The sequence below is a fragment of the Protopterus annectens genome, chromosome 9.part0, assembly GCF_019279795.1.
Source record: "Protopterus annectens isolate FY-2018-M chromosome 9.part0, PAN1.0, whole genome shotgun sequence".
In the NCBI taxonomy this organism is placed as follows: Eukaryota; Metazoa; Chordata; order Ceratodontiformes; family Protopteridae; genus Protopterus; species Protopterus annectens.
This window is the reverse complement of record NC_056743.1, coordinates 748,074,055-748,100,484: the sequence shown is the minus strand read 5'-3', so window position 1 is coordinate 748,100,484 and position 26,430 is coordinate 748,074,055. Positions and strand designations below refer to the sequence as shown.

The window sequence follows — 26,430 nt, the reverse complement described above, 5'->3', positions numbered from 1 at the left end:
TTTGAAATTTTGTGGAGTCAGGAAAGGACCAATTTTGGCAGGCCAGTTCCTGCTAAACCTTGGGGTTGAACCTGCAAGAAATCTTTGACAGTTTGGACAGATTTTGCCTTTTCTTCCATTTTCTTCATAACCTGCTGGGCAGGTGTACCAAACAAACTTGTCTTGTCCATAGGAGCATCTAGCAACTTAGCTTTAACATGATCCGTAAAGCTTGTTCCTTTAGCCATGCATGCCTTCTTATCACTGTGCCTGTCATGGCTGATCTAAATGAAGCCTCCAGTGCATCATAGCCACATTTTAAGGAATGGTTGCTAACTTGTTGTATGTTATTTACCATCTCTAATACATATTTCTTATCAAGAGATTCATCAGTGGTTAGTTTTTAGTTAACTGATCAAGCATAAATTCTTGGTATTGTATCATGTGAAACTGACAGTTTAAAGCTCTAGCTGAGAGAGTAGCTGAAGTGTAGACCTTTTACCCCATCTGTCTAATGACCTTGCTTCCCTTTCAGAAGGAATAGGGTTTTAGCTGTGGTCGCTGCTACTGCCTTGGGACCCTGGGATATAGTTTCTGGGTCTGCAAGAGGGGCCTTGTAAAGGTGGTGATGAGTATCTGGCACCCTGTAAAATCTGTCTGGTTTGGCAGGGGCTGGGGTAAAGAGTCTGGAGCGGAGCAAACATCATTGAAAGCATCATCCACCACAGAGAGAACAGGAGGTATAGCCAAGGGCCTGTGCTGTGGGAGGTGCAGAAAGGTCCTAAGTCTTTTCTGGAGTCTGAAAAATCCTGTTGCTGCCATTGGAACTGTTCTCGCATGGCATGCAAGGTTTCCCCAAAGGAGAATTCTTCTGGTGGGGAAGCAGCTGGAATGGATTCTTCAGCATCAGAATCTTCAAAATTGGAGAAGGGAGCCTCTGGCTGGTCAGTTATGTCTGATTCATCAGCAGAATCATCAGAAGACACTGGCTCAGGTCGCTCTGCCCTAGGTCTCTTCTCTGGGGGCTGAGAGGCCCTGTCTGGGTGAGATTGAGATCCTCTAATTAAAGAAATTAAATCTTCTGCCAAAGAAAGCATTTGAGAACTAGAAGAGGGCCTGGATGTGGGGGGGTTTAACAGGCACTGATTTAGTAGTCTTGGCTGCTTTAGCCCTGGCGAAGGCCTTAATGGACATGGCTGCTGGAGGCCTAGCAGCACCACGTGCTGGGGTAGAGACATCCAAGGGGATGGTGTCTGATAAGTCAACCACCGTAGTGGGTACAATTTCTGAGGTCGATTCAAGAGTTGTAGCAGGGGCCTCAGTTGTAAGAATAGGTTCAGCTGTACTTTGATCAGTTTTCTCGGTTTCGCCGAAACCGAGACACTCGCGTTTGCTTTACCGTGGTTTCGGCCGAAACCGGACCGCGAGTGTCGGTCTTTATCTTCGCTTTTGGTAGATTGGGTAGTCGGAGGATCCGGCGGCATAATGTACGCAAAATCGACCGAAAAACTGTTCTGCAAACTCCGACCGACGCCTAAGCGTCGGTTGAAAGAGGCACAGGCCGAACAGGCTGCTACGTAGTGGGCTGGGCCTAAACAAGGCAGACAGTAAGAGTGGAAATCTTTATGAGGTATTTGTTTCCCACAGGTTAAACAATTGTTAACTTTTTCTGACATCGGCTGGGGCAAGAAAGAGTCCCCAACGGGGTACTTAGCTTTAGAAGTCTTCGAAGTAGTATTCGGTAGAAGTAATCTCTGGATCCGACCGACCGGCACTTGCGAACAGCTTCTGCTTCGGGCGCCGCGCGGCAAGAAAGACTGAGGAAAATGGCGTCGGCTGATGCTTTTATACCCGAAGACCAACAGAGATGACGTCGGGTGGAGTGCGACATCAGCCGAAGCCGGACCCGGACTTTGGAATCCGGCCGACTGCAGGGCTGCCTGACGACAGGACAACCCACTTGTTATGACTGCAGATGCATCCATGAAGGACATCCCAAGTCTCCTACATGAAAATTGGAGATGGCGGCTAGCAGGACCCTAATAGCTGCGGCTGCCCCTCTTTCAAAGGTTTTGGCCAGAAAGTCAAGAATCTTGTGAACAGGAGCAGTGAAGGGATCAATATCTTTAATCTTTGCCCAATAGGAGAACCTCTTCCATTTGCTAGTGTAAATCCTCCTGGTAGTAGGCTTGTGAAAAGACACTAGGATGTGTTGTACAGCTGGGAAATGTTTGGGAGCCTGGCTAAGACAGGAAGTGGAGACACCAAGCAGTCAGCTTGAGAGTTCGGAGGGAAGGATAAAGCCCGCCCGACTGATGCATCAGGAGGTCCGGAACTGGGTCCAGTATCCAAGGCTCCAGTTGAAGATGATGGTGTAGAAACAGGAACCATATCTTATGAGGCCAGTAAGGAGGAGCAATGAGGATGAGTTTGCAACCCAGCAACTTTGCTTTCTGAAGTACCTTTGGAATTAGAGGGAAAGGTGGAAATGCATAGAGCAGACCTGGAGGCCAATAGTTAAAGTATAGTTGTGTACACTTACTATAAATGTAGATGTTCGAGTGTATTCACTGTTGCAGTCATCACATTTGGGTTAACCTGCCAGGGTATACCTCAGTCGGCCCGAACACCAGGGGCTTAGTATTTCTGCGTCAGTTGCTGTCGCTCCAGGACTGACATCAGGTTGTCAGTGGTATAAGATCAAGCAGTCGAAGCCATTACATCAGTTTTTCTTGCCCCAACTGTCAGGAGCCCCCAAACATGGAGCTAGGTTATGGTGGAAAAACACAACCAGTAGAAAATAAATACTAAAAATTCCCTGTAAGTAGAGAGGAAGAGATAGAGAGAGAGACAAGGGGGATGGAAGGGGAGAAACCAGGACTGCAACAGTGAATACACTCGAACATTTACGGTAAGTGTACTATGTTCTTCGTGTTTCACTGTTGCAGTCATCACATCTGGGTTGATTCCCAAATCTGAAGAAAAGGGTGGAGGCAGTCAAGATGACTGGGGGCTGGCTAGGATGCCCAGCAAGACTGCGGTGGCAAAGCCTGCTTCGGATTTGGAGAAGATAGGCAGGTGGTAATGATTGGTGAAGGTATGAACAGAAGTCCATGTTGCAGTCTCCAGGATGTCCCTGGTAGGGACCCCTCTGAGAAAAACTGCAGAGGTAGAGGTTGCCCTGGTGGAATGTGTCCTGACCCTCTTTGGGGGAGGTTTCCAGTGCTGTTTGTAGCAGAAATTGATGCAGTGTGCTATCCATTTGGAGATGGTTTGGATATGGCCTTGCCCTCTGCTCCTGCTGCGAAGCTGACTAGCAATTGGTACGTTTTTCTAAAAGATTTAGTTCTATCCAGATAGAATCTGAGCTGTCTGTGAACATGCAGAGTGTGCAGAATCATTTCCCCCTTGTTTTGTGGGTTAGGGAAAAAGGTGGGCAAATGAAAGGATTGGTTGAGAGCCACACTGAACACCACTTTAAGCATGAAGGATGGGTTAGTCCCGAAGGAGACCCTGTCAGCATGGAAAATGATGAAAGGCTCTACAGCCATGAGTGCTTGTAGCACTGAAACTCTTCTAGCGGAAGTGATGGCCAGAAGCAAGGCTGTTTTCCAAGAGAGGAATTTTAACTCTGTTGAAGCTGCAGGGTCAAAGGAGGGGGTAGGGTGAGCTTTTCCAACACAAAGTTAAGGTCCCAAGCTGCGGCAGGAGCTCTTCTGGGTGGCCTTAAGCTGTTAGCCTCTCTTAGGAACTGTTTGATGTGAGGGTGTGAGAAGAGAGGTGTCTCTGTGCTGAAATGAGCAGAGAAGGCAGAGGCATGAATTTTAATAGAAGAGAAAGACAGACTTCTGTGCAGTAGGTCTGCTAGGTAATACAAGATGAGAGGTAGGGAGGGCTGTGCTGTTTCGGTTCCCTTAGCCTAGATCCAGGTGCAAAACCTTTTCCACTTGTCAGCATAGGATTTTCTAGTGCTGGGGCGTACAGCCTTGCATATAACTTCTAGGAGTTGTTTGCTTAGGCTGGCAGCTTAAGGAGAGGTCAGGGAATAAGCCAGGCTGCTAGGTTGAGGGTCTGCAATTGGGGATGCATGAATTCTTCATTCTTCTGGGTTAGGAGTGTTGGGATCTGAGGTAGGTGCCATGGTGACAGGCTACACAGCAGTGGGTACCAGTGCTGGAGTGGCCAGTCTGGGGCAATCAGGATTGCCCTCGATTTTTCCTCCCTTATTTTGAGCAATACCCCTGAAATGAGTGGTACAGGAGGAAATGCATAGATCGAGAGGTTTACCCACTGGAAGGATACAGCATCCACTTTCCAGGTCTTGCTGTGAGGTTCCCTGGTGCAGAATTTGCTGAGCTGATGACTGGAGTGGGAGGCAAAGAGATCCACCTTGGGGGTGCCCCATTTCTGGGTCACAAGGGTGATGGTTCTGTGGTCTAGCTGCCACTCATGTAGGGCTAGCAGGTTGCTGCTTAAGTTGTCTGCCAGAGAGTTTAGGGAGCCTGGCAGGAATTGTGCTAGCAGGTGTAGTTGCATGGCCGAGGCTGTGTGCCAAAGGGTCATGGCAGGCCTGCAGAGAGGATAAGAGTGAGTCCCTCCCTGTTTGTTGATATACCACATGACTGTGGTGTTGTCTGTTTTGATCAGTAGAGGCCCCAGGGACAGTAGGGGGTCTGAAAGCTGTCAGGGCGTGCTGAACAGCTACCATCTCTTTTTGGTTGATGTGCTGATGTATTTGATTTTGGCTCCAATGGCTCTGAATGCACCTGCTGTCCAGGCATGCACCCCAGGCATAGTCTGATGAGTCTGTGGTGAGGGTCTGGGTGGCGTGGGGTTGTAAGAAGAGAAGTCCCTCATTGTGGTTGCATGCTGCTGACACCAAAGAAAATCTTTCCTTAGACAAGGTATCATTGGAATGATAGTTTCCAGGTCTTGAGAATCTTGACACCAAAGGCTGTTTAGGTACCATTGTAGTTTCCTCATATGCAGCTGGCATATGGAATGAGTAGAATGCAGGAGGCCATGAACCCTAGAGCTTGCAGGATTTTCCTTGCGGACAACTGGGTTCTGGTGGCTAGCTGAAAGAAGTAGTCTGTCAGGTAGGCTTGTTTTTCTGGAGTAAGGAATGCCATCTGGGATGCTGTGTCCAGGCTTGCTCCCAGGAATACAATTTTTTGTGTGGGTAATAGTTTTGATTTCTTTTCATTGACCGTATACTCCAGGGAGGTCAGTAGGTCCTTTACAAAGGTCAGGTGCTGTAATAGCTTTTCCTGCCTGCCTGAATCAGGCAGTCTGAGTAGGGGTAAATTTGAATATTTCTTTGTCTGCAAAAAGCAATGTCTGGAGCCAAACATTTTGTGAAAACTCTGGGAGCAGTGGATAATCCAAAGGGAAGCGCAGAGAACTGAAAGCGCATAAATTCTGCCCTGAAACGTAGACATTTCCTGCATGATTCCCTGATTGGAATGTGTAGGTAGGCCTCTTTTAGGTCTAGGGTGGCTAACCAAGCATCCTTGGAAAGCATAGGAAGAAGCTGTTGGAGGGTGAGCATTTTGAATTTTGGTATCACCAGAAAGGTGTTTAGAATGGATAGATCGAGGATTGGGTGCCAGATGCCCTCTTTTCTGGGTACCAGAAAGAGTCTGGCATAAACCTTAGCCTATCTGGTCTGCAGGTATATGCTGTATTGCCCTCATGGGAAGCAGGGAAAGGACTTGCTTTTTGGCCTCTGCCCACTAGTATGGAGAAAGATCTGGGAACCCTTTTGGGGTTGGAAGTGTGTAGAAATAAAATTTGTATCCCTGGGACACTATATGTTGAGGACCCATCGGTCATTGGTAATAGCGGCCCATTTGTCTGCATGAAAGGACAGTTTTCCTCCTAGGGGCACAAGCAGGTTGGCAGAGGTAAGGGGTGGAGGTGTAAAGTCACTGTGAGTTCTTACCATAAGGGGGTGGCTTAGCACTCCCTGTTTTTGAAGAGGCGCAACTCCACTACTTAGATCTCTGCATTCCCTGGGGCTGCTGTCTGGGGGGCCTGCTTCCCCTAAGTCTGGACTGAGCTGGCCTGGAGGGAGCCGGAAAGGACCAGTGCTTGGAGGGGCAATGTCTACTGAACCTCGGAGGCTGGACTTGTAAAAAATCTAACTGTCTGCATAGATTTAGCTTTTTCTTCCATCTTTCATAAGACCTCTTCTGCCTTGGTGCCAAACAAATTGTTTTTATTCAATGGTGCGTCCAATAATTTTGATTTGACACGGTCCGGCAAGGTCTGTTCCTTAAGCCAAGCATGCCTTCTAAGGACAGAACCAGTGACTGCTGCCCTGCAAGATGCTTCTAGGGTATCAAAGCCACATTGCAAGGTGTGCTTATTAACTTGGCTTGCAGAATGGCATAAGCTGTTGTAATTCTTTATTTTCTGCACAAGCAGGAAAGGAAGATATTTTTTGTTTGAAGCGTCCCATGATATGCTGCTGATATTTTAGCATGTGGAACTGACAATTTAGTGCTCTAATAGCAAAAGTAGCAGAGGTGTAGTTTGAGGAATTTGAGAAAGTCAGGGACTCTGTAGTACCTAAGCAATTAAATAGGGATTCCAATAAAATCACATGATTCAGCCAGCCTAACATCATTAACTAACAATTAAATATTTAAATTATTTCATTAAAAAATAACTATCATTTTTTTAAAAACAATTAAAACAAATACATTTATTTCATTAATACATATATATATACTCACACACACACACATACATACATTCTCCATGTGTACATATTTTTATACAACAAATATACACAATTATAAAATCATATAACCATATTCAATTTGCTAAAATCTGGAATATAAAAATTGCATTCTTATATATTCTCTCTCTGCCTTTTAATTAATATGGGTTTTATACTGACAGTACTATTCAAACCTGGTATAACATCTGCCTGCAGTCTAATGATCCATTCATATTCTTTTATTTATTTATTTATTTTATTTTACATTTGTTGACCGGGCTATTCTAGCTGGATATATGTCCATTTTCAGTAGAGGCCCGGGGAGAAAAGCTCCAAGCAAAAAAAATGGGAAATTTAACAATGCATATAACTATGAAAAGTACAATACAGAGTTAGCACTCTGATAGAGAACAGTTATAAAATAAATTTGTAAAACTAAACACTTTTAGTGGAAATTAAACTAAACAATTCTACAACTCACAGTAGAAGGTATAAGCAAGTCTTAGAAAAGGGAAAAGAATATATATATTATTCTAAAATTCCTGAGTAAGAGTCAGTAGTAGTAAGTCAATTTGGAGGTAAAGGTTATAGGAGTAGCGTATAGGGTTATGGATAGAAGTGAGAAAAGATGTCAATCTGGGTTAGTGCATGGACAGAGCCAATGAGCTTTGAGATGTTCTTTAAGATGTTTTATAAAAAGAGAAGTAGAAGCAAGGGAAGTTAAGTCAGCAGGAAGCGGATTCCAGAATTTTCCTGCAGTGTTTGAAAAGAGTGAATCCCCAGCTTTGTTGTTAGCTTTATTAGAGGAGACTAGAAGTTTGTTAGCAGAGCGTAGTGTAGGTAGATTCGTATAAGGTGTAATAAGGTTAGTGAGGATAGGGGTATTATTAGGGTGGTATAGGATCTTTTGAGTAATAAGTAGTTGTTGATAGAGTATGTGGTTATGAAGTTCTAGCCAGCCAAGCTGTTTGAGGTTAAGGCAGTGGTGAGTTTTAAAGGGGGAGCTTGTGATGAATCTAGTTATGCTATTATAACAGGTAGAGAGTTTAGAGAGGTTTTTGGATAGGTTGGTGTATATAACAGGGGCATAGAAAAGGGTGGAAATGAGGTGAGTCTGGGCAATTGTTTTTCTTGCAGGAGGGGTAAGAAAGGGTTTTATTCTATAGAGGGTGCCAAGTTTTTTGTTGACAGACTTAATAGTTGAGTTAATGTGTACGTCATAGTTGAGTTGATTATCAATAGTTACACCTAGTAGGCGGGTTGCAGTCTCTGGGATAATGTTGGTACCATTGTTAGAGGTTATAGAGAAGGAAGGAGCAGGTGATTTATGAGTAGGAGTAGAGAGTAGTAGTTTTGTTTTTTTGGGATTTAGGAGGAGGCAGTGTTGCATAAACCAGTCTTCAACCTTCTTAAAAACAGTTTGGGTGAGAGAGTGGAAAGAGGTTATACTATTGGATGTACAGATTAAGGTAGAGTCATCTGCATACTGAATACAGGTAGGTTGGGGTATGTAAGTTGTTAATAAATAAGGAGAAGAGTAGGGGACCTAAGATAGAGCCCTGGGGTACTCCTATTTTTACTGGTAGTAGTGAAGACAGGATGTTATGCCAAAGTACTGCTTGCTGTCTATTTTCCAGATAAGATCTAAACCATTGTATGGCTTGAGGATCTAGAGCGTGAGCCTTTAGTTTGTCTAGCAGTAGGCTGTGGTTAACCATGTCAAAGGCTTTTGACATGTCAATAAATAATGCAGAGGAATACGAGTTATTGTTACGATTTTTATTTATGGAGTCAGTAAAGGATAGAAGGGCAGTTGATGTACTGTGGAACGGCCTAAAACCATGTTGGCAGTTTGCTAGTAGGTTATTTTGTAATAAGTGGTTGAGTAGCTGTTTGTGAATACATTTTTCCATTATCTTAGCTAATGGGGACAGTAGGGCAATAGGGCGATAGTTAGAAAGCTCAGTAGATTGTCCACCTTTATGTAGAAGGATGATATGGGATATCTTCCATAGAGCAGGGATTTTGCCCTCAGAGATAGATCTGTTAATAAGGATAGAGATGGGATAGTCTACGGCTTTAGCGGCTATTTTTAGGTATTCAGATGGGAGTTGGTCAGCAGAAGGGGTGCAAGGCTTCAATTTTTGAAGTAGCTTACAGATGAAAGATGTAGATATCGGTTGTATTTGAAAGGTAGGTAAAGAAGTATTGCAGATATTTGGTTGGGAAGCAATGAGAGGAGGTAAAGAATTGGCCAGGGTTTGAATGGCTTCTGTAAAGTAGTTATTAAAGGTATCAGGGATCAGGTTGGAGTTGTTACTATTGAAACCGGTTGGGTTTGGAGTGGTGATGTGGCCTGGTTGAAGAAGTTTGTTTATCCCACTCCAGAATTTTTGTGGGGTTTGTTGATTGGTTTGTTGGAGGCCGAGGTAGTAATCTTTTTTGTCTCTAAGAATATCTTTTTTGGTGGAATTTCTTAGTTGTTTAAATTGGAGGTGGGTTGTTGGACATTTGATAGATCTCCAATTAGCCCAGATTTTATTTCTGAAGTGTAATTTTTTTCCTGGTGTGTTTTGTGAGCTAGGGGGCACATTTGGTTTTTATTCTAGTTGAGCGATAAGGGGCATGGGAGTCTAGGATATTAAGAAATTTAGTGTTGAAGTAGGTAACTGCTTCGTCTAGTTCTAGATAGGTTAGTGGTGACCAGTCACAAGCTTGCAATTCAGTTAAGAAGCTGTCTGGGTTAAAACTTTTTTTTTGACCGGGAGGTTTTGAGATTATGTGTGGAGGGAATGTGGGTTTTTTGTTTAATAATGTAGGTAAGTGTGTGGTCACTGATACCATCTGGGAGGGTTCCTGGAGTATAAGATTCAGGGTGGCTGTTAATAAGGATCCAATCCAGAGTACTTTCCTTGTTAGTGGGTTTATGGATTCTTGTAGGAGTTGTAATTAGTTGAGAGAATCCAAAGAGGTTTATATGGTTGGTGGGGTTGAAAGAACTACAAGAAGACCAGTCTATATTAACGTCACCAAGTACAATGGTCTCCTGGGGTAGACGGGTAGAGAAATGACTAAGCAAGTTTTCTAGAGAATTTGTATTGTTACCTGGAGGTAGATATATGCAAATTATATAGACTGATTTAGAGTTATTGATTTGGAGTTTGATAGTTAGGGTTTCAGATTTGGTATCTATTGATGAGAGCACATTAATGAGGGAAATTTGTAGGTTCGATTTGTAAAGAATGGCTATACCCCCACCTTTTTTCATTTTACGGTCATTTCTGAGGATGCTATAGCCAAGAGGGCTAATTTCTTGGTCGGGAGTAGATGGTTTTAGCCAAGTTTCTGTAAGACACAGAATGTCAAATGAGTGTACAACAAGGAGTGCATGCAGGTGGGAAATTGTATTGTTTATACTTCTTATGTTAAGGTGAGCTATCAGAAGGGAGTTAGTTGGTTTAATAATTGTAGAAGTTATAGGTACTGTTACATTGGTAGGGTTAGTTATGGCGTCAGTATAGGGGCCAGGGTTTGGATGAATGTCATCATCTAGGAGGGGGTGTTGCTGGGGGTATTGTAGAGATTTTAAGAGTTTATGAAGGCTATTAAGAGTCTTCTTGGTAGAGAAGTGAATAATGTGAGTTGTTTTGTGGAATTTAGGTAAAGAGTAATTAGAAACATAGGTTATGTTACTATGGTTAAGGGAGAAGGTGAATGAGGATGGTAAAGTTTGTTGGCTATGATGGTTTTGTTCAGATAGAGAAAGATATTCATAGGAGGTAAGTGAGTATGGTATGGTAAGAATTGCTAGTGTGGTAGTTAAGAGTAGTAATTTGGTTAAATTAGTTTTATTTGTAGAAGCCATGGTAAGAGGATTTAAGTAGGGAATAGTTAGTGTTAGTATGTATTGTAGTAAGGAGACAAAGTGTTTGAAGATGTTGAGCAGGTTATAAGTTAAGTTGGTAAGTAGTTAACAGGGTTAGATAGGAGGTAGAGTAGTGTAGTTAAGGTTAGAAGACAGAGGGAGTGGTAAGAAAGACAGATTAGTAGTACTAATCAGGTGAGAGAGTTATGGGAGTGGCTTGGTGATGTAGTGGTATGTGATAGGTGGAAATAGGAAGGGGGAGTGGCAGTGAAGTATAAGTGTAGGACCAGTGGGGGTGGGTGAGAATTGGGGGTAGGGGAGCGAAGTGAGCCCCATAGGGCGAATGGAGTGGGTAGAAACAGACAATGGAGCAGCTGGAGGAGAAACAATCAGTAGAGCTCAGTCTAGAAGGCAAGTCAAGTATGTCTAAGGAGAGAAGGAGCAGAGAAAAGTTAGAGGTCTGTTAGAGACACAGGAGAGTATAGTGAGTTAAAATAGAGGGTATATTGTAATTTCGGAGTCGTTTAAGGTCAAAGAAGTTTAAAATAGATAAAGCAGAGGAACAAAGGAAAAGCAGAATAAATCTTGGATGGGCTAGGGGTGCCACCTACAGGGCAAAGCTAGAAGTACAAGCAGCTACAAAAGGAAGGTAGGCTATGGCAGATTACAAAAAGGGGGAAGGTAGTAAGAGGGATACTAATAGGTGATGTAGTAGTAAGGTCAACAAGGTAGCTAGTTTGGGGGGAGGGAGGCTGCTGGCTGACTGTCCTCAGAGCTTACTTTAGAACCCCTAAAGCTACAGTGATCAGTACTATGCTTTACAGGTAGGCCATGGAAACATACTTTCTTAATTCCTTAACAGAGAGTGCAGGGAGTAGAGGCAACAAGACGAAACCATGGGTCCTTTTGTCAGCTGGTAGGTAGATTCTCAGAAGAATTATAGGCTGGAACAGCACAGTGAAGATCAGGGTACTTGAGGGAGAGAGACAGACAACAGTGGTAGTGAGTAGCAAGAAGCCCGCATAGACAGAGTAAGATAATTAGGACAACAGTTAACACTTCAACAGTTAGACATTGTACATTCGCTAAGTAATACTACAAGCTAACGGTATCAAAACAGAGCTTATCTTTAGTTATATAAATGTATCCTACAGGTTAAATTCTGTAGGCTAAGTAAGACAGCATGTAGCACATTGGTAAAGACATAGTCGCACATAAATGCATATGAAAAACAGTACAACCAAAACAGGAACAATGCATAGAAAAGTATCAGAAATTATATAAAAATCACCTGGTGGGAGTTAGTGTTGGTAGCCGGCTGGCTCAAAGTCTACACTAGAATTTGTTAAAAAAAATAAGTGGAGTCACAGCATGAAAGTTATGTAGCCTATGGTGTCCTATTTAACAGTTCATTTGAAATCTACAGGGGCTAACAGGGACAGATAATTCAGAGAATATATCCTCAAAATATTAGTCTTTGCATTCACAGATACCAATCCTCATTTACAAATGTAACAAACAGAGGTTGATAGGGTCCCTAACATCCTGAGGGCCAGAGCACGGGTGACAGTTGCATTAACTATGGCATTTCATTACGCACATGGAAACATCCACGTGGGCCTAGTGCCGCTAATAACCATGCAGTTTAATTTAGGTATACAGACTATAGACTAGGCTGCTACTTCTTGTTATTAATCCATTCGTTACTGGCTCCAAACTACAGCTCAGCATAAGTAATTGGATTCTAGTAACTATAAGCTACTCTGTAGCTTCCTATTTGCAATCTAGCCGATTCTGGCTTCAAAGTGAAGCTCGAGAAGGTGTTTACAGCTCCCGACCAACATACCAGTAATTGCAGGGTACAAGGAGTGCTCAAGAAAAGACCTACATCAGTGTTTCTACGTCCCCAAGAGAAACAGGCTGAATGTAACAACAGCTAAAGCTTCTAACTTGCAATCCAGCAGCTACAGGCAGTTCAATAAGACGCAAAAGACCTACAGTACACTATGCAAGTCCCCAAAGTAAGGTTATCTACATATACAAGTTAGCCAATATAGGGTACAATATGTGGACAAAACGTAGAGACAGAGCAGGTCAAAAAGCGAATGCTTAAAGCGATCGCTTAAACTAGCGATTCAACTAACTCCCAATGTATCAAATAGCCAATACTGGGCTATAGCTAATAAGCAAACAGTAAAAACTGCAGCCATTTAGGATTCAGCTAGCTCTCTATGTAGTAAAATAGCCGTACATGCTAAAGTAAACAAGCAAACAGTATAGACTGCGGCCGTTTCAGATTCAACTAGCTCTCAATGTAGTAAAATAGCCGTACATGCTAAAGTAAAAGAGCAAACAGGATAAACTGAAGCCGTTTCAGAATCAACTAACTCTCGATGTATAAAATAGTCATTACAGGCTGAAACTTGTAAGCAGACAGGGTTAATTCTAAAATGTTATTCATATCTCCTCCCCAGTACCTATGTCTATTACTCCTATACCTCTAAACTTGAAAGTATGTGCATTATTATCCATAACATGCTTACTTAATGCATTTGTCACCACTTTTCTTCTAATCTCGGATTTGTGTTCTATGATACGCTCCCTTAATTTCCTAGTTGTCTTGCCAACATAAAATGCTGTGCAAATTATACACGTTGCTAAATATACTAATTGGGATGTGTTACAACTGGCTGAGCATTTAAATTCATATTTTTCTTTGGTAATAGAATGTTCAAAGTCACTTGTTGAATCATAAATATCAGCACAACAGCTGCAATTGTAACATTTCAATGTTGCATTTTTATGTTGATATATAACTCTTTCTTCTTTAAAGTCCTTATAGCACAATTTCTGCTTCAATGTCTCCAAATTCCTGTATGAAAATCTAGGTTTCATGCCCATTAAATCTTTAATGTCTGGCATAGCCAACAGTATAAGCCAGTTCTTTTCTATAATATTACATACATCTGTAGTATTTGCATTAAACGTAGTAACATACCCAATTACTTTGTCATTTTTGTCTGAAACTTGTACTGACTGTACTGTATCTCTTCCACAGACTGGTTTATACTTATCCTTTCTTCCTATTCTTACCTCTTCATATATGGCATCTACATATTGAGTAGAGTAGCCATTTCTTATGAACTCTTGCATCATTTCATTTGCTTGAAGTATAAAATTATTCTCCTCTGTATTAAACTTACTGGCCCTTATTAATTGTGCTTTTAAAACACCTTTAAAAGTATGTGGTGCATGCATGCTATTCCTTCTAATGTATCTATTAGCATTTACTTCTTTCTTGTATATCATTTACTCTGTTCTATCCGCTTTCTTATATAATTGAATGTCCAAAAACACTATACTATCTGCTGAAAGACATTTTAAATTTAAAAAAAAATTGTGGCATTTAAATATACTATATAATTTTCCAGCTCCTCACTATTACCATCCCAAATAAAAAAACAATCATCTACAAATCTTCTGTAAAATGTAACTTTAGTGTTTAAACCATTGTGGTCATTCAGTACAAATTGATTCTCCCACTGATATAGGACTAAATTTGCATACGTATTTGCTACTGGGGTGCCCATTGCTACCCCAGTTAGCTGCAAGAATGGTTTTCTATCAAAAATAAACACATTCTTTGTCAATACCACATCTAACAAAGCACATTTTCTATTTCCCGTGCTTGCATGCCAGTTTCACTAGTAAGAAAACATCATATGGCATCCAACCCATATTCATTTGGGATTACTGTAAATAATGAGGTGATATCCAACGTCACAAACATAAAAGTTTTCACAACATTCTCTTCGTGCTAACTATACAAATCAGATAGGAAGTTAATAGTATCTTTCAATATACTTGGACATTTATTCAAATATTTACCCAATTGTAATAGCAAGTACTTTGATATTGGTTCTGTTACCCATCCATTACCTGAGACTATGGGTCTCAGGGGTGGTTCATCCAAGCATTTGTGTATTTTAGGGATACCATAAATTTGTGGTATCCTAGGACAGGGTACAGAGAAATAATTAAAAAGATCAATAGATATATACTGACTAAGCTGTAGTTCATAAACTGCCATATTAACATCTGCAATACATTTGACTTCATTAAAAGTTATTTCCTTAAAAGTTAAAAGATCTGCTAAAATACTTCTAAACTTTTCCATATATCTATTTCTATCCACTACTACAACACCTCCCTTTATCGGCTTGTTTAATAACTAAACTATTATTTTCTTCCAGCTGCTTAAGCGCTTTATACTCCATATATGATAAGATATAACACTTTTTCCTATTCCTTCTTGAATAAAGTTGTCTCAAATCTTTTTCAACAACATTCATAACAGCGATTATAACAGGACATGGCTGAGGTATAAATGTACTTAATTTCTTACAAACAGGTATTCTAGTTGTTGTTTCCTTAAAAATCAACTTTAATGTTAAATTTCTTACAAACATTTTTACGTCAGTAATTGCTTGTACTATATTGTCCTGTGCATAGGGTATGAACTTCATACCCTTACTTAATACTTCTAATTGATCCTCAATGCCAGTGTTGAAAGATTAACAGTACCTTTTATTATTTTTATCGTTCCCATCAGCGACGAACTGCCTTGTATGTCATAGGACTGTTGTTTTTCCTCTTGGTTGCCGGCGTCGCTTGCTGTACCTGCCTTTGTTGTGAATGGCCCCTTTGTAGTGGTTGTTGCTGTACAACAACCCTTTTGGGTTGTTTTAACTGGAATGGTAAAAAAGAGGAAATTTCAGTCTGTTTATTCTTATCCTTCACATCTGCTGGAATTCGTGAAAAAAACTGTTCATTCGGCTTCAAAGTACATACTTTATTAACGGAAGAATTCCCCGAGTCTTGTATAGGGATTTCTCTGTCCTCTGCTCCATCCTTTGAAGACAAATCCTCTTGTTGATTGGGCGTAGAGCTCACAGAATTTTGCATGCATCCTCTCTGACTGGATGTCATTTCCCCGGGCGTCTGTGGTAGTTCAAAAATATCCAGCTGATCTAAACCATTAGAACTTGTCCTTTGTACTTTAGTAACATTATTTCTGTTTTTAACATGCCATCGCTGATTTTCATTCCTCAGCCAGGAAAAGATATGGCCATTTTTAAAGTCAGCCAAATCATGCTGTATCTTGCTTTTTTTCTTTAACTCTAATTTAACATCTAGAGATTGTATACGATCTATAAAAGCCTGATATTGTGCATTACAGTTCTCAAAGCATGGCATATTTAAAATGTCATTTTCAAGTTTATCAATCTCCTCCACTAAATTCTTCTCCACAGGTTCAAAGAAATTGTTCATTAACTTCATATAGTTCGCGCTTAATTCTAGATTAAGCTGTTGCCATTGTACAAGCAAGTCCGTGTAAGTATTTCCATATGAGGGCATTTTTAAAATTCGTAGTCCTCGTGGTGTCACACCCAACTCCAAATAAGCTTGAAAGCTTAATTGCTGCCATTGGAGTTGTTTATATATCTGGACTTTCTTCTCCAGTACACTTAACTTCTTACTAAAATCTCCCATTGTCTGGTCAACGATTACCATCTGAGGAGGTGTAGTAAGCGTTGATTGTAAGCGTTGATTGTAGTAGTGGAGTGTTAGATTTTTGAAGCAGTCTTTTAACAGAAGGATTCGTTTCCTTCACCACAAAATAAACGTTTACAACTTGAAGAAAGGTGTTCTAAAAGCACAATTAATAAGGGCCAGTTAGTTTAATACAGTGGAGAATAATTTTATACTTCAAGCAAATAAAATGATGCAAGAGTTCATAAGAAATGGCTACTCTAACTCAATATGTAGATGCCATATAAGAAGAGGTAAGAATAGGAAGAAAGGACAAGTATAAACCAGTCTTTGGTAGAGATACAATACAGTCAGTACAAGTTTCAGACAAAAATGACAAAGTAATTAGGTATGTTACTACGTTTAGTGCAAATACTAGAGATGTATGTAATATTATAGAAAAGAACTGGCTTATACTGTTGGCTACGCCAGAGATTAAAGATTTAATAGGCATGAAACCTAGATTTTCATACAGGAATTTGGAGACATTGAAGCAGAAATTGTGCTATAAGGATTTTAAAGAAGAAAGAGTTATATACCAACATAAAAATGCAACATTGAAATGTTACAATTGCAGCTGTTATGCTGATATTTATGATTCAACAAGTGACTTTGAACATCCTATTACTAAAGAAAAATATGAATTTAAATGCTCAGCCAATTGTAACATATCCCAATTAGTATATTTAGCAACGTGTACAATTTGCACAGCATTTTATGTTGGTAAGACAACTAGGAAATTAAGGGAGCGCATCATAGAACACAAGTCCGAGATTAGAAGAAAAGTGGTGACAAATGCATTAAGTATGCATGCTACGGATAATAATACACATTTTCAAGTTTAGAGGTATAGGAGTAATAGACATAGGTACTAGGAGAGGAGATATGAATAACATTTTAGAAGTAAAAGAATGTGAATGGATCATTAGACTGCAGGCAGATGTTATACCAGGTTTGAATAGTACTGTCAGTATAAAACCCACATTAATTAAAAGGCAGAGAGAATATATAAGAATGCAATTTTTATATTCCAGATTTTAGCAAATTGAATATGGTCAAATGATTTTATAATTGTGTATATTTGTTGTATAAAAATATGTACACATGGAGAATATGTGTGTGTGTGTGCATGTGTGTGTGAGAGTATATATATGTATTAATGAAATAAATGTATGTTTTAAATGTTTTTAAAAAAATGATGATAGTTATTTTTGAATGAAATAATTTAAATATTTAATTGTTAGTTAATGATGTTAGGCTGGCTGAATCATGTGATTTTATTGGAATTCCTATTTAATTGCTGATGAGACCTATTGATTCTATGTACTGATGAAGGCTGGTTAACCCGAAAGCTTTACTTATTAAATCTTTTTGGCGTTTAAGTGTGTTTTTTGGAATATTTCTGTGCAGTTTCACCAGGAGTCTAACTAACCTCTGTAGTACCCGTCAGGTTTTCTGGGAGCAGGAGGAAGGGTGTCAGGAATCAAACTAGATTCCATAAAAACATCAACATCCAGGACAGGAGGAACGGCCAACAGTCTGTGCTGTGGTAAATCTAATCCCCCCCCCCCCCCGAGTCTCTTTTTTTGACTGAGGGTAGTCCAGACATTCCCACTGGAAATGCTCCCTTAAAGTATGAAGGGTTTCACCAAATGAAAAACCCTCGGGTGGAGAGGCAGAAGGAATGGATTCCTCTGCATAAGAATCCTCATAAGCAGAGAGGGGTTGCACGTCTTCATATTCAGAAGCATCAGAGTCATCGGACTCCTGTTCAGATAATACTGGGGCAAGTCTCTTTTTTTTGGAAGGGGTTGCCTGGCTTCCCCTAATAAGTATAATAAGGTCTTCCTTGCCTCAATCTCAAATGTTTAAAATGGCGGAAGCAGCTGCCTGAGCTTGCGTCATCAGTTCATTGGGCATAGTTCGTACCCTGGGCCCTTAGAAACACTGTAGTTTTAGAAAGAACTGAAGACACGAAAGAAGTAGGTTTGTGTCAAGTATCGGTAGTGCGAAGTATTTCCTCAGAAGCCAGTGCCTGCTCAGCAGCTCAAGACCCATCCAAGGTAGAGATATCCACAGGATCCTTAGTCGAAGAAGAGTCTCGTGGCATACTGGACTCCAAAAGGGTCTTGGTAGCGGCCTGCAAATCCAAAGAAGTGAGCATCAGGGGCTGCAAAAGCACCTCACTGAGGACTGGTGAACAGACAACTAGCTTAACGGAAGCATCGTCAGCAGTTTTGGACCTGTGCGTTCTGTCTCTGTCTTTATCCTTACATTTTTACAGAAGATCAGTAGTCAGATTGCTTACCAAAGCCATATCGGAATTTGAGGACTGAAAGCAAAAATATCTAGCTACAATGAGGGCTCGACGACGTATAGTTCTGGCGTTGAACAAAGCACAAAAACGACAGCGAGGGAAGTCGTGGTTTTGGGCCTAAACAGGTGACGCAGTAAGAATGGAAGTCTTGGTGTGGTATTTGCTTTCCACAGGCAAGACAATTGTTAACTTTTTCTGACATTGGTTAGAGAAAGAAAAAAGGATCCCCATCGGGGTACTTCGCTTTAGAAGACTTCAACTTCAATTCGGAAACGAAAACTCAGGTTGCGGCCAATCAGCACTCATGCGAACTGCTTCTGGCTCCTCGGCAAGAAAGACTGATGTAATGGCGTCGGCTGCCTGATTTTATACCATTGACGACCTGACGTCAGTCCTGGAGCGACAGCAACCGACGCAGAAATACTAAGCTTCTGGTATTCCGGCCAACTGAGGGCTACCCCTGGCAGGATAACCCAAATGTAAATACTGCAACAGTTAAACATGAAGAACATCAAGTGCATCCCTGGGTGACTGTCCCAGAGGGAGGACTAGGTCGAAGTAGCTGCTGCATTTGTTGAGGGGAGTGGCAAAAAGATCAGAGCATGGCTGGCCCCATTTGCGAAAAATCAAGTCTGCATCTTCTTGCTTCTGGGACCACTCGTGAGGTATGAGGATAGCCCTGCTGAACCTGTCCGCTATCACGCTGGATTTCCCAGGAATGTGCGTCGCAATCAGAAAACGCTGGGAAGACATCTCCCATTGCCATACTTGAAGTGCCTCCTGACACAATGGGTAAGATCTGGTTCCGCCCTGATTGTTGATGTACCATACCACTGACATATTGCCTGTCTGAATTGCAATGGTCTCAGTAGGTAGGTAGTCTTGAAGTGCTTGCAACGCCAGAAGTACCGTTCTCATCTCTAGAACAATGATGTGCAAATGGTACTCGTGAGGCTGCCACATTCCTTGGACAGTCTGTCCCAATTAACACCTCCCCCACCCTATCTGGGAGGCATCCGTCGTCATGGTGGCTACTGGAAGGTGTTCTAAAAAGGGTCTGCCCAGAGTCACCTGGGAGGAGACGAGCCACCATACTAAGTCCTTTTTTGCAAGTTTCCGTGATCAAGATCATGTGTGGCACTGGTAAATCCTGGAAAGACCAAAGAGCAAAAAGAAGCCACTGCAGAATCCTCATGTGGAAGCGTGGCAAAGGAACTAGTGTAACTGCTGCTGCCATTGAGCCCAAGACTTGTAATACTTCTCTTGCCTGAACTCTAGTCTTCTTTATGAGAAACAAAACTTGTTGACGAATGGTTGACACCCTGTCTTGAGGCAGCTTTGCTATCATGCATCTTGTATTTAAGTCTGCCCCTATAAAAGTAACAGACTGACAAAGCAACAAGGCAGAGTTTTCATAGTTTATGGTGATGCTCAGCTGGGAACAAGTTTGGACTGTGAAGAACCGTGCTTTGATCAGTTGATGCTCGGTGGTAACAGAGAGAAGCCAGTCATCTAGATATGAAAACACCTGGAATCCTAGATGTCTCAGATGAGCAGTGACCACTGCCTACACTGGAACACCCTGAGGACTGTGGTGATACCAAAGGGCAGGGCTCTGAACTGATAATGACCTGCTCCCAATCTCCTGGATTGCCTGTCCATCTTTATGTGGTAGTATGCATACTGGAGATCTATGGAGCACATCCAACTCTCCTGACTCAAGAAAGGAAGAATGGACTGCAGTGTTACCATCTGGAACTTGGTCTTTTTTACTGATTAGTTTGCTGACATCCAAAATGGGTCTCCAGTCCCGTATCTTTTTTTGGAACTAAAAAGAACCTTGAGCAAGTTCCAAATTTGATTTGGTATGTGGGGACTTTCTTGGATGGCTCTTTTTTCTAGCAATCTTTGTACCTCTAGGATTGCTTGATCCCGAAGACTGGGTGGAACATCTGGGATAGAATGTTTTTCTTTTCAGGGGGTAAATGGGAAAAAGGAATTTTGTAACCCTTGGATATTATAGACAGCACCCATGTTTCTCTTGTGATAGTTTGCCAAGCTGCTGGGTACAGTGGTAGTCTGCCCCTGACTGCCTCCAGAGGCAGACAATCGAGCCTCCCTTCAGGAGTGCTGGAAGGGCCTAGCAGAGAATGTATCTCTGTCGCCCTGCTGTTGTGGACCTCTGTCATGAGGGCAGCGTCTTCCATTGTTGTTTCCCCCTCTGCCCCTGAGGGAAAAATCTCCATGTGTGTCAGGCAAAGCTCCCTGGGATTTTCAAAATCACATCTTTCCACTCTTCTGACCTTTAGGATAGGGTCTAGATGGAGTGGAAAAACGGTCTCCTATGGCAGAGAGAGTCTTGCCATCCTGTTTTCACCTGGTGAGAGTCTCTTTTACCAGAGGCCCAAACAAGGAAGAGCCATAGATGGGGATATTGGTAAGTGAAGACTTGAAAGGTTCTGCAAACTGACAAAGGCGCATCCAGGAATGTCTCCATAAAGCTACTCTGGTATCTGCTGCCCTACTCGCTCCATCTGCTGCATAAGAAATAAGCCTCATGGAGGAGTTGACCACTGAAGGTCAAGGTCACAAGCAGGGAAGCCACCCTGTTCGCAACTCCCTCAGCTGTAGGATCTTGCAGGGTATCCCCTAGCTCCTTGAGGAGATCCCTCTGAAGTTGTGTGAAGTGTGAGAAGTAATTCAGCGACCTGAGAGTAAAGGTCGCTAAAGAGAACATACACTTCCTATACCTGTCCACTGTACTAGACTCCTTGTTCGGCAGATGGACAGATGAAGAAGTTTCCGAAAGTTCCTTCATAGTGGCTGCTGCCACCACCATGGCATCAACAGGGACCCCTTCGGAAAGGAAGGATTTATCATCAGGAGCAGTAATAAATTTATTCGGTCTCCCCAGAAGTGGTTCCATGGTCTCTGGAGCGCTCCACGCCTTTTGACTCACTACAGACAAAAAGTGGATCAAAAGGCAGATGCGACTTCCCCCTCGAAGCTGGCGAGAGAACTTTGGTGCCCAGATCCCTCGATGGACAGAAACATCGAGGAGATCAGAGCAGTTGTTGGAACCGATAAAAGAGAAGCAACCGGAGACGACGGTTCCATCACCATGGCCTGCATGCACTCCTGCTCCGAGCTCAGAAGAGTTGGAGGAGGAACCGATGGAGAAGCTGGATGGGCCGAAGGAGCCAATTCTTTATGGGCTGGCCTTGATAATAATTTAGCAGGTGCCTGTGACTTGAGGAGCCTATTGACCACTCTCTCCACATCATGATCCGAAAGCTTAGAGGATCAAGACGAGTGCGAAGTGGACCAGTGTCTGCTCGCTCCAGACTGCAGTAAAGGAGACTGTGGAGCAGAGCATACCGGCTCCAAAGGAAGAGACCTTGATCTCTTATGGGTCCGGACCGGCTCAGAGGCACAGATGGAGCCGCCGGAGACTTAGCTTTGTCAGAGCCTACACTGGGAACAGACAGTGCAGAAGGTTTTACAGTGGATTTTGTCTGTTCCGAACCGATGGCTTAGTGGATTTTTCGGACACACTAGCTGGCTGAGGACCCTGAGACGAAGAATCTTGAGGGTTCTTCAACGCCAAACAAAATTAACTTATTCTTTCTCTCCTGTAGGACTCAGAAACTGAAAGCAGGACAGATAGAGCATGAGTCCTGCAGGTGAACAGCTCCCAAACAATATACACAACTCGTGCGCCCGTCCGTAAGGGACATTTTTTGGCAACCGAGTCGCATTTTTTGAACCCAGAAGGTTTCGACTTTTTGGACATAGTGGATAACTGACAGAAACAATTACCATAGCGCTAGAAAAAAAAGCTGTAATAGCTAATTGCACACAACAGAAAGGGAAAACTTTTTTTTTTTTTTTTAAGGGAAAGAGAAGAAAAAGAAAGGGGGAGAGCCTCTAATTTAAAGGGCAACTCCCCCAATAGGAGAGCCTCTAACTTAAACGGCTATCACAGAAAGGGTGGGGAAGAAGAACCCTCTAATTTAACGGGCTCACAGAGAAGGGAAGGCCTGAGAAGAAAAACGACAGCCAAAAAATACCCACAACAAGAAGAAAAAAGGTTGTTAGACTAACATGGGATAATATCCGCTCTAACAATGTTAAACACAACCCTGGAAGGATAACAATATAAGTGAAAAAAGCACTAAGTACTTGGCCTGAGCCAGTAGTTGCAATCTCGATGCTGCAAACGGCAAATGAGATCTAGGTAGCTACCGCTAGGCATGTTGGGATAGGGGTTAGCCTCGAGCCAGTAAAAGCCCTCGAGCTATAGTAAATCGGCTGAGTCAGAGCAGAGGATCAGCTCCGAACCCAACCAGCAAGAACAAAGGTGAGATGGGACAACATAACATCTGTAGTTTCTGGTTGCTTGAGAGTTACTATTAAAAATAAGCCTGACTAATACTGTACCCCTATACTATTTGTTTGGTTTGACTTGTTCTTGGGTTGAGGAGAGAGGGAATATATTCCTATCTTCCTTCTGAGGGGCAGTGCAATACATGAAAATCGTACTGTACTTCAATTTTTTTTTCCTGGTTGCTTGAGTTCTGGTTAACTGAGAGTTTACTTTAGAAGATTTACATTTTGATTTCCATTTTCTAGCAATTGCTTTTTTGGCAGCCTTCATTATTGAACACAGCAAGGCCTCACCATATCTAGGCAATTCCGATTCTGTATCATAGCTCAGAAAAATCATCTCCCTCATCAGACCAATCTGCTCACCCAGCATCTCCAACACTGCATCCCACAGGGAATCCTTCAAGTCCACCAACTCATCACACTCACAGAAAATATGTTCCCAATTGCCTCTTTCTTCCCTTTCACACCTCCAACATTTGCTGTCTGTCTGAGGAAACATTTTTGGTGTCTACTTGAAGTATAAAAATATCCATCTAAACTTTTCTTGGCAAAAATCCTAAATCATCTAGATTTTTCTGCATATTTGGGAGACATACATATATCCTCCCCATCGTTTCTTTGTGAACTGCTTATCCAATCTCTCTTCCCAATCCTTTCTAACCTCCTTTGATTTGACTGATTCTTATAGTTATCATGCAATATTTTATATGCACTACTAATTATTCCTATTTTAATGACAACTTCTGTTCCAGATTCTATTAAAAACTCTATCAGTGTTGGTCTTTTTTTAGGACCTCCACTTTCCTTCTCTTTGCCTATACTCTGATATCAATCCTTGATAAGGAAGGTAATTTAACCTGCAGTCAAAATAAAATTCTTGGTGTCTTCCCATTCTATCATCTTTCCCCCTCTAGTTATTTGCTCCCAATACCTTGGTTCTTTTGCCAGTTTTCTCCAATAAATTCCAGCCTCCTATTGCTTATTGTTGCTAACTGCAGTAATCCCTATCGGCAGAATCTCCTTTCTTCATTCCTGTCTTGATATAGTTAATGAAATACTTTCTGCTACTTTATGGATATAATATTCTGTATGATTATTGTTATTCACCTTAAAGGCCTGCATCCAAAATAGCAGTCTCTCCTCATTTCTTGAGCGCCCCCCCCCCCCCCCGTTTCATCATCATTCTTTTCCACTTTGAATTACAATTTGTTTGTGCTATGTATAGGAGTCTTCACTGTGTAGCTCTGCAATACCCCTTCAAATTGGGTAATCACAATCCGCCCTGCTCTACAGGAAGAATCAGCTTATCCCACTTGACTCTTGCCGTCCTCCCCTCCCAGATAAAGTCCTTCAGCTCTTTATTAATTGCTATCCACAACTTCTCCTCTGGTTGATAAAAATATCTTCCCCCATCTGATCTCACTAACTTTTTTCTCCCCTCTGCTTAACTGTTATGCAACTATCTCTTGCTGTCTTCACTCTACAGTATACAAAGCAGATGATAAATTGTACTTTGCATATTTTATATATAATGTATACTGCCTTTATTATTCTAGCTAGAAATGTATGACTGCATGTCTGTTTTTTAAGTTATCTACGTATATAGAAAATGTGATTGTATTTAAATTTCTTTTGTATGTTGAGCTTTTCTCTCAGGCCTCCACTGAAAATGGGCACTTTTCGGCCCAGTGGACCATCCTGGTAAACAAATGCAAATAAATAAATAAAATAATAAATAAGACTAAAGGGAATAAAAACATTTTAACTGCTTATATCTTACTATCCATTATTTATTTATTTATTTATTTCCAGTTTGATAACCGGGGAAGTCCACTGGGCCCGAAAGCCCGTTTTCAGTGGAGGCCCGGGGAGAAAAGCTCCACGATAATACATTACACACAAAAAAAAAAAAAAAAAAAAAAAAAAACAGCAGAAAAGATCTAAACTAGTACATTACACGCAAACTAGTACATTACACACAAACTAGTACATTACACACAAAGCTTCCATTTTGTCAGTTTTTGTATTATCTTTTGTTTAGTCTCTTCCCATATATCCTTAGCTGCCACAGTAAAACCATTTCTAATCCATGCTCCTAAATAATTCATTTTATTATATCCCCATAAATACAGACATTCTTGAACCAGTTCATATGTGGCTGCATAATCCACTCTTACAGTCTGTTTTTGCTACATTAATTTTGTATCCCAAAAATACCTGAAACTGCCTAAAATGTTCCACAACGCGGTCATGTCTCTTTCTGGTTTTGTCAGGTATAAAATATCTACAAATAAAGCCAGCTTTTCTTGACTACCATACCAATCGTATCCTTGAATTTGAGTCCCTTATTTTCTTTGCCAATGGTTCTAAATATAATGAAAATAATAAAGGGGAAAGAGGACATCTCTGCCTGGTTCCTCTGTTCAAGCAGAAATTATCAGAGAGGACCCCACCCACTTTAATTTTCACCTCCAATCCCTCATATCACCTCTTAATCAACCGTATATTTTTTTCAGGAAATGCAAATGCTTCCACTGCCTTGCTCAAAGTCCCAGCTTACTCTGTTAAATGCTTTCTCTGCATCAAGACCCAACAACAATGGTATTTTTTACATTTTCCTTCCTTCTGAATCATTGATGTTCTGTTAATGCTGTCAAATGTTTGCCTCCCCTCCACAAAACCACACTGATCCATATCTATCAGTTTGGCATTATTTCCACAATACTTTTAGCCATTGTAGATATCAACACTTTACAATCATGGTTTAGTATTGAATGGGCCAGTATGAAGCTGGATCTGGTGGATCTTTACTCTCTTTAGGTATTACAGCTACCACTGCTTTCTTCCAGGATGGTGGTGGTACTTCTCCTCTTAAAATACTGTTAAACAAAACCTTCCAGATCTTTATCAATTTTTTTCTTCCTAGCTTCCAATCTTCTACAGGAATACCATCTATTCCTTGGGACTTTCCTGTAGACTGGTTATACATCACATTTTTTATTGCCTTCCCTCCTATCCTGTTAGTAATTTCGTCTCATCTACCGCTAACTTTGGTATAGTTAATTCTTCCATAAACATTTCCATTTGTATCTTTTTCTTGGTTTTTAAATTTCTCTACTTTACAGACACTCTCATAGAATTTGCAAAATATTTCTAATACCTCTACAGGATCTTTTGCTACCTTCCATGTTACAGGCTCCCTAAGTTTGGCAACAGCTCTTTCTACTTTCTTTTACCTGAGTCATCGTGCTAAAAGTTTTTGTGCTCTAGTGTTATCATCAAAAAACAATTGCTTAATAGCAATCTTTCCAACCTTGTGCATATTATCGAGGTAATCCCTTATTTTCTGCCATCCATATTGGAAACCAACAGAATTCAAGTACAGCATAAATGAAAATGGGGTCTGCTGCTGACAAAGACTACAAAATATATACATTACAAAGTTTAAAAACAGTACGAATTTAAGGGCTGCCAAGGAAGATAAAGTTAAACAAAATAAAAGGAACCTTTAAAAAAGGTCCAAATGAAAGACATTAAAACACTCTTGGATAACAAAAATCA

At 41.3% G+C, this 26,430-nt stretch overlaps 1 protein-coding gene across 5 annotated transcripts in view; it reads right to left on the bottom strand.

Moving 5' to 3' along the window:
* LOC122811506 (AP-2 complex subunit alpha-2) overlaps positions 1-26,430 on the bottom strand; it is a 2,640,839-nt gene that overhangs the window by 1,062,099 nt on the left and 1,552,310 nt on the right. The window lies entirely within an intron of this gene.